Here is a 10,743-nt window from a genome sequence, read left to right on the forward strand (position 1 = left end):
TCGCACCAGTAGCGTATGAAGGTGCACTCAACCATACCCTTTCGTATTGCTAGAAAAATTAAAATTTAGATGTTACCATATCAGCTGAAGTTTACGGAGACCGGTAAGCAATCACTTTTGTGTTAAAATTTAACCACTCGTTTCGTAGTTTTATCTACATACTCCGCAATGCACCGCACGGAACATGGAGGAGGATACCTCGTACCACTGATAGCCATACCCTTTCCTTTTCCAGTCGCAGATGCAGCGAGCGAGAAATGACTGTCTTTGTGCTTCCGTATGAGCCCTGATTTCTCTTACCTAGTCGTCGCGGTCCTTACACGAAACGTTTGTCGGTGGCAGTTCTGCAGTCTTTCACAAATGGATATACTTGAAACTTTCTATCCTTCAGGCATTCCGATTTCAGTTCACGGAACATTTCCGTAAGATTCGTATGCTGATCGATCCTACTGCTAACAAATCTAGCAGCACATATCTGAATTGATTCGATCTGGAGGGGACACCAGACACTCAGCAGGATCCAAGAGTGGGTCGCATTAGTGTTCGCCATTCATCACACTAATTAGAAATTCTGTATGCCTGTATCATCGAGTGGATTGAATCACAGTTATTGTTGTTTCGTTCATGAACACTAAAGTTGGATTGCTGCAGATCCCCTATCCTGGTGCTTGCAATCTTTCTTCTCCATTTCAGCATAACTGCTGCATCCTGTACTTTCGAATCTGCCTTATATACCCATACCTAATCGCGTTCTTGTGGCTCTTTCCTTCCTTCACCACTTCAACTACGTTATTCAGCACTGACTGGTATTGTAATGTGTATCCAGACATTCTGTTTTTTCTTCGATTCATTGTTTATTGTTATGTTTCATTTAGGAGTACCCTGGACAGGTAGTTCGTAATTCCTCTTAGCACAGTACTCTCTCATCCTGACGCTCCGAATGTTGATCTGCTCCTGAATCTGCCTCACTCTAGTTCCCGGACGCGCTTTTATTGGCTGTTGGCGACTGGAGAGAATCTGAAGTTCTAATAAGCATTCTGTACTGATCCCTGTCGTCGACATTGTTATGGTCAATTTCTAGTTGCTTATATATTCCCTAACTAGTCTTGCCCGCCGCGCGGGGTAGCCTCGCGGTCTGAGGTACCTTGTCACGATTGGGGCCGCTACCCCCGTTGGAGGTTCGAGTCCCCCCTCGGGCATGAGTGTGTGCGTTGTCCTTTGCGTAAGTTAGTTTAAGTTAGATTAAGTAGTGTGTAAGCCTAGAAGCCTAGAGACCAATGACTTCAGCAGTTTGGTCCCATTGGAGCTTATCACAAATTTCCAAATTTAGTCTTGTCCACTTGGCATTAGTCACTAACTTTTACCCTGCAGAGACATTGCTGAAAATCTTAGATGCGAGTTTCCAGTTATTCATCAAGGCCACATGATCATAGGAGATAAGGTTCCTTTCTCACATATACTATAGATGCTGATAGTGTCTTGCTGTGTACGGTTCTGCATGTACTACTTTCATTAAGGGTCGATGATTTTCCTCGGTGTTTCTGTCCTTTAATTCTATTTTCCTGAGTTGTCTGTTTCCGGTCGGGCTTTCAGCACACTGTACTGAAGGTCTCACTACGGTGCTGTTGCATCGAAGTTTTAAGTTGAAGTAAACTGGTTTAGATCTGTGACTGCTGTCAAAGAGTAGGCAAGTGTTGGAAATGATTTCCGTTGAGCGTGTATTGACAACGCCTGCGGACAATGAGAGCATCAGCGCGAGCGACCGACAGGGTTTTTCTGGTATGGCATTTACAGGAGGCCGCAGGTCAGCCATGCTGCGCCGCAGGTAGTTGGACCCTAAGTAGTGTATATGGCTGGCTAACAACGTACATAGCACTCATTGTCGGTTCACTTGAAATGAGGCGGGGAAGACTGAGACAGTAAATCCAAGCGCACTAAGTCAATCATCGGAATGCCACACCTCCTACAAAAACCCACTGCAGTCATAAACATACTTACAATTAAATAATTCATTTCACCACAAATGTTTACACTTAATGAGGGATAAATAATTTTATGACACACAATAAACCATATGTCCAATAATGGCAATAATGGCGACAAACAACGCGCATTACATTATTAAATATTCAGTAACATTAAATTACTATGTTTAAAGGTGTTGAACCAGACCGTTCTCCGCAATTACACTGTTACAGTGAAGCAGTACGTAGTTATCAGTGAATCGATTTATTAATTCATGATCAATGCTGATTATAATGTGAATGAAGGTGCGCTATAAGCACAAATATGTCAATGTTAATAAGGTAATTAAAACTGATAGGAATTGGTGTCAGGAGACACGTCTTGACATCATCTGTTAATTAGAATATGTATTTAAGTTAAAGAATCATTTGTGTAGGCATGGTGGTCCATTTGCATATAAGTCAAATGTTGTATGAAGAGCGTAACTTGGTGCGGAGCTCTCATTGTCTGAAGGGCCTTGACGTTGGGGGATCTTGGTGGTGAAACAGGTACTCTTGGGCGCAGGATGGACGAAGAGACGGGGCAACAGTTCGGAATACCAATCGAGAAAGAGAGATGCTAGTTTCGACGCTAGTTTCTCAGCATCAGGGAGTACGGCACAGTGGTGTGATTGAGTATACGTAGAGACACTTCCGATCGCTGATCGCATCTAAGTTGCGGGCATCTACGAATGCAGGTGAAGAACCTTACGTGTTGAATATACGTAGTGGCCTGATCTGAGTGGGGATTCTGTCATCTTTCGCGTCTCACTAGATAATTTGAAGTCTGCGGTATATTTCAGCAGTTAACTTTATTGATGCGTAAAACTGCTTGTGGGACCACCATTGGTAGGGGTTTGGCCCTTACTGAATAAACCATGTGTTCTTGAAAGTTAAATCTGCAGTGTTGCCTACGTTTATCACAAATGTTTCCCTGCTTTTATGTGTTCATTACTTTGTTGTTGTGGTTGTGGTCTTCAAGCCAGAGACTGGTTTGATGCAGCTCTCCATGCTACTTATCCTGTGCAAAATTCTCCATCTGTGAGTTATATCTGAATCTGCTTGGTGTATTCATCTCTTGGTCTCCCTCTACGATTTTTACTCTCCACGCTTCCCTCCAGTGCTAATTTGGTGATCCCTTGATGCCTCAGAATGTGTCGTACCAATCGATCTCTTCTTCTAGTCAAGTAGTGCCACAAATTCCCCTTCTTCCCAATTTTCTTCAGTACCTCCTCATCAGTTACGTGATGTACCCAACTAATCTTCAGCATTCTTCTGTAGTACCACATTTAGAAAGCTTCTATTCTCTTCTTGTCTAAACTATTTATCGTCCATGTTTCACTTCCATACATGGCTACACTCCATACAAATACTTTCAGAAACGAATTTCTGACACTTAAATCTATATTCGATGTTAACAAATTTCTCTTCTTCAGAAAAGTTTTCCTTGCCATAGCCAGTCTACATTTTACATCTTCTCTAATTCGAGCATCATCAGTTATTTTGCTCCCCAAATAGCGAAGCTCATCTACTACCTTAAGTCTCTCATTTCCTAGTCTAATTCCCTCAGTATCACCTGTTTTAATTCGATTACATTCCATTATCCTCGTTTTACTTTTGTTGATGTTCATCTTATATAATCTTTTCAAGACAGTGTCCATTCCAGTCAACTGCTCTTCCAGGACTTTTGCTGTCTCTGACAGAATTACAATGTCATTGGCAAACCTCAAAGTTTTTATTTCTTCTCCATGGATTTTAATTCCTGCTCCAAAATTTTCTTTTGTTTCCTTGACTGCTTGCTCAATATACAGTTTGAATAACATCGAGTTTAGGCTACAAACCTGTCTCGCTCCCTTCTCAACCACTGCTTCCCTTTCACGCCCTTCAATTCTGAAAACTGCCATCACGTTTCTGCACAAAATGTAAGTAGCCTTTCGCTCTCTGTATTTTACCCCTGCCTACATCAGAATTTGAAAGAGAGTATTCCAGTCAACTTTGTCAAAAGCTTTCTCTAAGTCTACAAATGCTAGAAACGTAGTTTGCCTTTCCTTAATCTATCTTCTAAGATAAGTCGTAGAGTCGGTATTGCCGTAGGGTCAGTATTGACTCGCGTGTTCCAACATTTATATGGAATACAAACTGATCTTCCTCGAGGTCGGCTCCTACCAGTTTTTCGATTCGTCTGTAAAGAATTCGTGTTAGTATTTTGCAATCGTGGCTTATTGAACTGATAGTTCGGTTAAGTTTCACATATGTCAACATCTGCTTTCTTTGGGGTTGGAATTATTATCTTCTTCTTGAAGTCTGAGGGTATTTCGCCTGTCTCATACATCTTGCTCACCAGATGGAATAGTTCTGTCAGGGCTGGCTCTCCCAAGGCTATCAGCACTTCTAATGGAATGCTGTCTACTTCTGGCGCCTCGTTTCAGCTTAGGCCTTTCAGTGCTCTGTCAAATTCTTCATGCAGTATCGTATCCCCCATTTCATCTTCATCTACGTCCTCTTCCATTTCCATAATATTTCCTTCAAGTACATCGCCATTGCATAGACCTCTTCCACCTCTCTGCCTTCCCTTCTTTGCTCAGGACTGGTTTTCCATCTGAGTTCTTGATATTCATACAGGTGGTTCTCTTTCTCCAAAGGTCTCAGTAACTTTCCTGTAAGCAGTATCTGTCTTACCCCTACTAGTAGTATATGCCTCTACATACTTAAATTTGTCCTCTAGCCATCCCTGTTCAGCCATTTTGCACTTCCTGTCGATCTCATTTTTGAAACGTTTGTACTCCTTTTCGCCTGCTTCAGTTACTACATTTTTATATTTTCTCCTTTCACCAATTAATTTCAATATCTCTTGTTGTGGTTGGCAGGAGAGCCAACACCGTGTTACTAGAGGAAGCCGAAAGGCAACGCGTTTTAGCTCACGCAGGCTGGCGTGAGGTCTGGAACAGCACAAGGAAATTAGAATTTAGAAAAAACGGACGTAGCTGGTGGAATACTTGGCTTGGTTCAAATGGCTCTGAGCACTATGGGACTTAACAGCTATGGTCATCAGTCCCCTAGAACTTAGAACTACTTAAACCTAACTAACCTAAGGACAGCACACAACACCCAGTCATCACGAGGCAGAGAAAATCCCTTACCCCGCCGGGAATCGAACCCGGGAACCCGGGCATGGGAAGCGAGAACGCTACCGCACGACCACGAGCTGCGGACCGGTGGAATACTTAACTTAAATCCATTAATGGTGAACGTCGCTCTTGACGGTACATTATTCACAGTATCAATAGTAACTGGTAATGGCGCCTTGCTAGGTCGTAGCAAATGACGTAGCTGAAGGCTATGCTAACTATCGTCTCGGCAAATGAGAGCGTATTTTGTCAGTGAACCATCGCTAGCAAAGTCGGTTGTACAACTGGGGCGAGTGCTAGGAAGTCTCTCTAGACCTGCCGTGTGGCGGAGCTCGGTCTGCAATCACTGATAGTGGCGACACGCGGGTCCGACGTATACTAACGGACCGCGGCCGATTTAAAGGCTACCACCTAGCAAGTGTGGTGTCTGGCGGTGACACCACATCTCTTGTGTTACCCAAGGACTTCTGCTAGCCCTCGTCTTTTTACCTACTTGATGCTCCGCTGCCTTCACTATTTCATCTCTCAAAGCTACCCATTATTCTTCTACTGTAGTTGATTCTCCTGTTATTGCAATCGCTCCCTAATGCTATCTCTGAAACTCTCTATAACCTCTGGTTCTCTCAGTTTATCCAGGTCCCATCTCCTTAAATTCCTACCTTTTTGCAGTTTCTTTAGTTTTTCAGTTTCATAACCAATAAATTGTGGTCAGAGTCCACATCTGCCCCTGGAAATGTCTTACAGTATAAAACCTGGCTCCTAAATCTCTGTCTTACCATTATATAATCTACCTGAAACTTTCCAGTGTATCCATGCCTCTTCTACGTATACAATCTTTTTTAATGATCCTTAAACCAAGTGTTAGCTAAGATGAAGTTATGCTCTGTGCAAAATTCTACCAGGCAGCGTCCTCTTCCAGTCTACCAGGCAGCTTCCTCTTTTATTCCTTATCCCCATTCCATATTCACCTCCTACTTTTCCTTCTCTTCTTTTTCTTACCATCGAATTCCGATCCCCAATAACTATTAAATTTTCGTCACCCTTAACTGTCTGAATAATTTCTTTTATCGCGTCATACATTTCTTCAATCTCTTCATCATCTGGAGAGCTAGTTGGCATATAAACTTGTACTATTGTGGTAGGCGTGGGCTTCGTGTCTATGTTGGCTACAATGATGCGATCATTATGCTATTCGTAGTAGCTTATCCGCACTCCTGTTTTCCTATTCATTATTAAACCTACTCCTGCATTACCCCTATTTGATTTTGTATTTATAATTCTGGTCCTCTTTTCAACGCACCGGTTGCGTAAGGGGTGACCTCACACGCTTTAATTGATAGTAGAATCCTGTAATTTTATGTTCTGAAAAGGTCAGTGAAAGTTGCAGGTTAACACGCAAGTCGCCAAATACGGAAAAAAACTACATTCATTTTATCGCTTCCGTCTCGTTTCCATAAAAAACCATCGAGGCAGCTATTAAAGGCCATGCGCCACTAACACACTGACAGCTCTACACGCGCTAAAAATCATACCAGACAATAAGCGCACCAGAGCAGTGCGGCCGGCTTCCAAGCGCGAACGACCTCCCAGGCGTAAGCGCACGCAGCGTCTCGCCCTCACGCACAGCGCTCGCTGCATGCTGGCGCGCGCCAAACCATGTCTTTGTTGACGCCAGAAACAAACGGTAATGTACTCCTAATTTTCGGAATACCAAGGAGGGGGGGGGGGGGGTACTTTGTGCCCATCTTTTGAAAATACTGTAATCTAGTCAGGTGCGTTATTCTTTAAAAAACAGAAAAAAACATTTATTGTTTTATGAAGTTTTCTGCCAGATTCAAAACCAATAAATTTAAGTCTGAGTGTAGGAGATGACTTTTCCAATGAATGCCATATTCAATATTTTCAGGTTCAAACCCTTACTCACACACCAACGTCCCATTAAAAAGGATATCGTGAGTAAAAGTTGGCGTTAACGAAATCTGTATTTTTTTAAAAAAGAATTATGGTAGCCACGAAGTACCCCCTCCCCCATGGTACTATGCATTATTGAAAGTGTCTTGGTATTTCTAAGAGTATGCTAAAAGATATTTTCAAGTTCTGGATCCTTCCTTAGAATATCTGTTCTTAAAATACGCCAACTAACAATTTTTTAAAGATTTTTTTTAGGGTGGACATAAAGTACTCCCCTTGCTCACCTCCTCTCTCGGTAATACACGTCATTGAGAATACATTGGTTTGCGAGGATTAAAGCTACACAACGGTATATAATTTAGAAAACTGATCGAAATCTCACATATATAGGAACATTATGCAATAAATAGACACAAAATTATGACACGTGAGATACACATGTATCTCACAAGAGCTTCAGTTGAGTACTGAAAAAAAAAACCTTCATTACCGGGGTAGAGTTCTTAGGTGCAAATTTCAGACAACAAAAGGAAGGGTAAAGGTGCTAAAGTTAGGTAAAAAACGGGACAAATAGTGCTGATTTACTCAATTAATTCAACATATTCTCTTTCTCCTATTCTAGTTCATTGAGTTACAAATGAGTACACAAAATCACCATTCATCAGAAGAAGGAAAAGACATGAAGCTGTTATACTTCTTCAAAAAAAAAGTCTGTTTCTACTAGGAGATAGAATATCTTTGTAAATGGTAAACCTTCTTTCAACATCTACAGAAACTAGTGGGCGTAGCTTTTTATTCACTACGAATGGTAACTCTACAGATGTTTCAAATTCCTCAGGGCCTGGATTCTTCTGAAGACTACACGCAATTTTTCTTTGGCAATACCATCTTAACTGCTCCCTCACGTAAGCACAAATATCCTACTATTTCTCCTTTTCGAGATATTGCTCTTCTGATCAATTAATAGGTATCTGGTATTTGTGACTATGGGTACGAAGTAGTTCTGTCGGGAAAGTATGGATTTCCTCTGGTAGCAAAAGTTGGCTGTGCTTTGGAAATTTCTGCTGTATCGGCTGGATCCAAAGAAAGCACAAACTCTTTCAAACTCTTCAATCTTCCTAAAATTTTCCCCCCACATAGCAGCACATCAATCCAAAATTCCCAGCGAGTAGTGACCAAGAAATTTGGAAGGACCAGGCCAGTGATTTCCCTGTAGGCAACAACACCTCTCGGAGTTTTCTGCACAATCTTCTTCAGGACAGAGGTGAACGTCGTGTTCGTTCGTTACGGATTCATAGACCCCGTGAAGGACATGGACCAGGCATGTCACATGTTTCAAGTTAGGGAACAAAGGTTTCAATTGGTTAACAGCTCAAACCATGTATGCAGCTTACTCTGTAGCCGCCAGACAACTTTTTCAAACTCGATACCACAAGGCTACAGTTTAGACAGAAAACCATGATTGGTTGCATTACTGTACCGGCATTGGCTTTATGCAGCTCATACATTTTTAACAACATGGGCTTATAATTGTCTCCCCTGCTACGGAAACAACTAAAATGTTCAAGACATATTGTTCCATTGAATCGATTTTTTCATCGACAATGATCCCCACATTGCAATAAGACACTTCCTCCGTGATTTTGTGGATTGTTTGTTGGTAAACAGGCTCCATGTAGTTTTCTTCTTAAATTACTCTCATCGGGCATTGACATTTTTATGTATTGTTGAAGACATCCCTTGAAGGCTGGATGAGTCACCTTATGGAGTAGAATACTCGTTTGTGTTAAGAGCTGCACACAAAGTGTTGAAGTCCTCGAAATTTTGATTTTTTGAAGAACAGTGTTCAAACGCGTTTCGTAATAGAGGTTGCCGTGATTTGTTTCTTTGAAGAGTCTTGTCCTTCCGTTGCTTATTGTTAGAGCCGACTGTATGTTGTCTGATTTGATCTAGCTGGTGTTTTTCATCTAATAAAACTCTGAATTGCGAACAGTACATCACATAGCAGTTCCGTCAGTTTCTATGGAATTTTTTTTAATGTCTGAGTCAGAACAAAAAGTTTGGCACTGGAAATCTTCGGCATGGTAAAATCTAGTAATATACTCGCTTAGTAACAAACTTACATTCGTGAACAACAAGCTATTGATTCTGTCGAGATTAACAGGACAGAATAAAATAAACTCATTGTCATTTGCATTGTTGCGGACTATCTACAGCGGTAAAGCGACAGAAAGAGGCTATTTTTCATTGTTGCAAGTATGCTTCCTGTTCAGTGTTTACTGAAGCAGGCAGGCTTACTCGCATGTTCACTTCACGTTGAGATGCTCGCTGGAAGTTAAATATTTTATATTGCTTCGAAGCCATTTACAAAATGGAACTCGGCATGTACACCGAGATTTTTATTCAAGACATACGTCGCGAAAGACTTCGTAGCCATGTACTCAAGAAGATAACTGGAAAGCTATACAAAAATGAAAAAGGAAATTACGGGCATGATTGGGGCGGGGAGGGGGGGGGGGGGGAGGTATAAAGGTTCCAAAAAAAGGGATAAAGAAGCATGCCTTTTTGCAATTAGAGGCAAAAATTTGCAGTATCTTCTCGATGAGCTTAAATTTACCCTAAGAAAAAAGGTGCGCACCTAAAGATCCTAAAGATATCAAACCGTCAAAAAGAAATTTTATTGTATACATAAAATTCACAATATCCTCCAGTTTTTTGTAGAAAATAAAGCACTACGATTCTATGGAGCACTTTTAATTTTCAATGAAAATACTACAACTATTATTGAAGGTTGCATGCGGTCGTTTTGGAAGCAGGAGCGTTCAAAACGGCTTCCCTTCTTCTCGAAATGGATAAATACAGTTCGTGTAATGTTTTCAAGGGAATCTTACACTATTCTTCCTGCAAAATAGTGGCCACTTCATGTAACGAAGATAGAGGTGGACAGCGTTACCTCTCCCTTCTCTCCAGAGTAGACCACAAAGGCTGTACAATGTTGAGGTATGGTAAGTGTGGTGACCAGGCGAGATGCGACGATTCATCAAACAGGAGCCCTATAGTCCAGGAACACAGCATCACGCTTGGAGGGCAGACATTGTACCATGGGATGGTCCTGATTTGTCAAAATTGTCACATAATCCTTCGCGGTAATGCGACCTTACAGAGTACCATGGGGGCCGTGGAATATCACGATATGGCTGCCCAGATCATCACCAATACCCCGCCCAGTCTCACTCTTGGAACGTAAATTCGGCCAGAAGTTGGGAAGAGTGTGCAGCAAGAGTCGTCCGACCAAATGACTTTCTTCGATTGTTCCCTAGCCCAGATTTTGCGGCTCGGCATCATGTTTTTCTGTCAGGGGCTAACGAGTAGCTTTGGAATTTCAGTTCGCTCTGAAATACTCCGTTTATGGAGCCCCTTTCGTGTTGTTTTGGTTCTGGCAACGTTCGCGAGTGTGATATTCAGTTCTGCAATGACTTTTCCAGCTGTCGTCTTCTTAGTTTTCGTCATAGTCCTCTGCAGTGACCGTCTGTCACGATCACTCAACCCGTGTTGTGACTTCTCTAAATCCTCGCACGAACGAAAAAATGGCTGACATCGAAATAAATGTCCAAGGAATAGAAAAGCAACTGAAATCACTCAATAGAGGAAAGTCCACTGGACCTGATGGTATACCAATTCGATTCTACACATAGTACGCG

This window comes from Schistocerca cancellata, chromosome 8, assembly GCF_023864275.1.
Source record: "Schistocerca cancellata isolate TAMUIC-IGC-003103 chromosome 8, iqSchCanc2.1, whole genome shotgun sequence".
NCBI lineage: Eukaryota > Metazoa > Arthropoda > Insecta > Orthoptera > Acrididae > Schistocerca > Schistocerca cancellata.